The 3,347-nt window shown below is 67.6% G+C and overlaps 1 protein-coding gene across 2 annotated transcripts in view; it reads left to right on the top strand.

Annotated features, from left to right (window-relative positions):
• Positions 1-2,445: 2,445 nt before the first annotated feature.
• The window catches only part of LOC121024692 (sarcosine dehydrogenase, mitochondrial-like), a 6,206-nt gene continuing 5,304 nt past the window's right edge, over positions 2,446-3,347 (top strand). For both annotated transcript variants that reach the window (XM_040466888.1, XM_040466889.1), the window contains exons 1-3: positions 2,446-2,558; positions 2,658-2,771; positions 3,156-3,206. The gene's annotated coding sequence lies outside the window, so the exon portion shown is untranslated. The remainder of the gene's footprint in view (positions 2,559-2,657; positions 2,772-3,155; positions 3,207-3,347) is intronic.

Here is a 3,347-nt window from a genome sequence, read left to right as displayed (position 1 = left end):
CTGCAGGGTCTCCCTCTGAAGTTCTGTCCCCCTCCCCTGGGCAGTGTGGTGCCTGAAGCTCAGTGTGGCAGCCCCAGGTGACCCGTGAAACCCTCAGTCGGCCTGGCCCCCCAAGAAGGAGCAACCAGTCCCCCCCCCCCCCACACTACACACACACTATTTCGCTCCCGAATACTTTGCGGAACAAATCAGAGTGAAGCGGGAGCCTTGGGGCCCTGCACGGAGCCGCCCACACCCGCTGTGTGGGTCCCAGGGGTGTGGAGGGACCCTTCGGCCTCCCACTGCTGGGAACAGCTGTGCCCAAGTGGCCGCAGCCCTGAGTGTGCGGGGTGGGGAGGGGGCCGCCTGCCTCTGGGGGGAGGACCACCCCTTAGCCCCGGATGAAGAAACACCCTGTCGTCATGAAGCCATGGGGGGAGTTGATGTTTTTGTAGGGGCTCTATTGGAAAAAGAAAATCTTGGAAGCGTTCTAATTCCAGCCCTCCAAGTCTTTCTGGAAACTTCCCTGCTCCCTGGATTGCCCTGCCTGACACCCCTTGGCTGTGTTGTGCCTCAGTCAACGGCACCGGTCTTTTCTTTTCTCTGAGGTGACACGTGTAGAGCGCTCATGGCTCGTCCCCCAGTGAGGCCCCCGGAGCACCTCGCAGAGGCCACTGGGGCCAGGCTGGGCGCTACCTTCCTCTGGGTCTCATGGCAGTGAGTGCTGCCCAGTTGTTATTTAGTGTCCCTCTTTTGCAGGGCCACGCAGGGAGCTCTCTGGAGGAGGCTCCTCCCCCGGCCCATCCCCCTGCTCCACCTTGGACGTCTGCCCAGTCGGAGGGCGGCCTGCAGGCGCCTCCCTCTGTCCTGGAGGCCTGGCCAGCGGGTGGGGGCGGGGCGGAGGGCCGGCCAGGGCCTGTGGGGAGGGCCGCCCGGGCAAGGAGGGTGCTGGCCCAGGTGCATGCAGGCCATGCGGGCAGGGGGCAGCCCGCCTGGGTGTCGGTCCAGGGACAGGGGGAGGGCTGGCACTGGGGGTGACCCCTCACCCTCAAGGGTCAACTGTCACCCCACTTTGCACCACGGCTCTCTTCAAAGGGCACCGAAAGTAGAAGGTAACATAGGGAAATTTACAAAACTTCCCTAAAACTGACACTACAGGGGTTATAGTCCTTGCGCCCCAGATGGGGAAACTGAGGCTCGGCCAGAGGAGACCAGCCCTGCCTCAGCGTCCCTGGCTGGAGCCTGCCCAGCTCTGGAGCTGTGCCCTCCAGCAGCCTGGGGAGACGAGGTGGCCCATCCACCTGTCCCGGACCCGAGCCGGGCCTGATCAATCACCTATCCTATAACGCTGACCCACAGCCAGGCCTGGCCCGCCAGCCACCACCCCTTGTCCAAAGTCCAGGGCAACTCTGCTGCTCGCTTGGCTTGGGACAATTTTGCAACTGCCGCTTGTCTCTGAGTGCAGGGCCAGGAGAGGCCCGGGCTGCCTCGGCCGCTGCCTTGGGGCCACAGCAACCGCTGTGGCCCTGGTGCACCTCATGTCTAGTGCTCTGAGGACGCTGTGGCCACGCTCCGTCTTCATTCCGTCTGACCTGTCCTTCGCCTCACTGAGTGATGCAGCCTGGCCCCAGGCTGCTGGCCTGGCCCACCGTGTGCTGAGTGAGCAGGCTGGGCCCCCTGCCCTTGGCCCGAGCACCGTCCAGCGAAGCCTTGCACCTGTGGGGCGACCTTCCTTGGTGGGGGGCGGGGGGGGGGGATGTGGTCTCTCCTCTGGGCAGACACTGAACGGCCTAGGTCCAGAGTCAGACCGAAGGCTTCTGTGTGGCCCAAGGCAGGCTGACGCCCCTCTGTGGGTCCCAAGGTCCCCAGCAGTCACATGGAGGTAGGCATTCCTGCCCAGGGGAGCTGGGCACTGTGCAGCTGGCAAGCCAGAGGCTCAGGGACATCTCAGAAAGCGACGGAGGGATCCAGGAGTTCTGGAGGGCAGGGTGCAGACAGCCAGACTTCCTGGCTTGCCTCTGAAGGCGGTGGGCACCCCTCCCCCGGGAGCAAGCAAGCCGGAGCTGGACAGGCAGGTGCTTGCGAAGGCCCTGGATCCCCTACCCAGGGGCCCTCACGAGCCACGGGGCCTGGCACAACCCTGTTGCTTACCCAGCACTTTTTGCCCACCTCACCTGTGCTAAGCTCATTTGGGGGCATTGGAGAGCACAGACAGGCACGGGCAGGCAGGGGTGCACGGGGGCACCGGAGCATACCTGTAACCCCTGTTTTAGCGATGAGGAGGTGAGGTCACCCGCCCCAACACCCAGGGTTAATGGGGCCTCAGGGTCCACAGCACTGCTCTGCGGCCCACACGCTTGCGGCCCTGGCAGCCAAGAAGCCAGCGGCGGTGGGCGGTCCCTCCCGGCGGGGTGGGGGGCGGCGACAGGGGCGGGCCGGGGGCGGGCCAGGGGCGGGCCGGGGGCGGGCAGCCCGGGTCCGGCTGGGAAGCTGCTGAGGAGGAAGGAAGGGACCGCACGCTGCAGCCCCTGGGCCAGGCACTGGCAGGGGGCGCCAAGCGGAGCAGTGGCCGGCTGGAGGTCCCCCCGCCCCCCACCCCGGGAGGGGCAGGGCCCGGGCCCTCCCCTGGGCGGGCGGGGTTGGGACAGATCAAGACTTCTCTCCGCCTCTGGCTGCAGGAACCTTCGGGCTGCGAGGGCGCGAGCCCTCCTCCACCAGGCGGAGGCTCCGTCAAGCTCCTTCACCCCACAGCCTCTGAGGAGCGCTCCTCTGGCTCCGGCTTCACAGCTCAGGTGACATTGTCGCTCAAGTCCCCACCCCGTCCTAATGCCCCCGCGCCCTGGGCTGCCCCGCGCCCTCACCCCGGGGAACACACGGGCCACGCTGCCGACCGGGCGGGAGAGGGTCAGCGGGGCCGGAGAGCGAGTTCACGTCGAAGCAGCTGCTTCGGGTGGGGGGAGCACCGGCGGCCCCGCGGCACTGGGAGAGCCCCAGGCCCCGTCCCCGCCCCCCGGGAGTCCCCGCGGGTCACCGGAGGGTGGGGAGGGGGCACGTGGCGGCCCCCGGGGCGGGAGGCACTTGAGCTGGCAGGACGGGAGCGGGGAAGCGGGCGCGGGGGCGGATACCCAGCCTTGAACGTGCCCCACGGCCACGTGACGCCGACTTTCCACTGGCAGGGCGCCGCTGTTGGGGGTTCCTGGAAGATTAGGGCACTTTGAAGACAGAAGGTAAGTTCAGATATGTGCCCGGGGAGCCCCTCTGTGGGCAGGAGGCAGGTGGGCCTTTAGACGGGGGGGGGGGGGGGGGGCGGGCTGAAGTGCCTCGCTCCCCGGGGGCGGCTCTCCCGGGACCTGGTGTGGGGGAGGGCC

This window comes from Herpailurus yagouaroundi, unplaced genomic scaffold (assembly GCF_014898765.1).
Source record: "Herpailurus yagouaroundi ecotype Mexico unplaced genomic scaffold, PumYag 66850, whole genome shotgun sequence".
NCBI lineage: Eukaryota > Metazoa > Chordata > Mammalia > Carnivora > Felidae > Herpailurus > Herpailurus yagouaroundi.
Note: the sequence above shows the minus strand (reverse complement) of the source record. Positions and strands in the feature narration are given on the sequence as shown.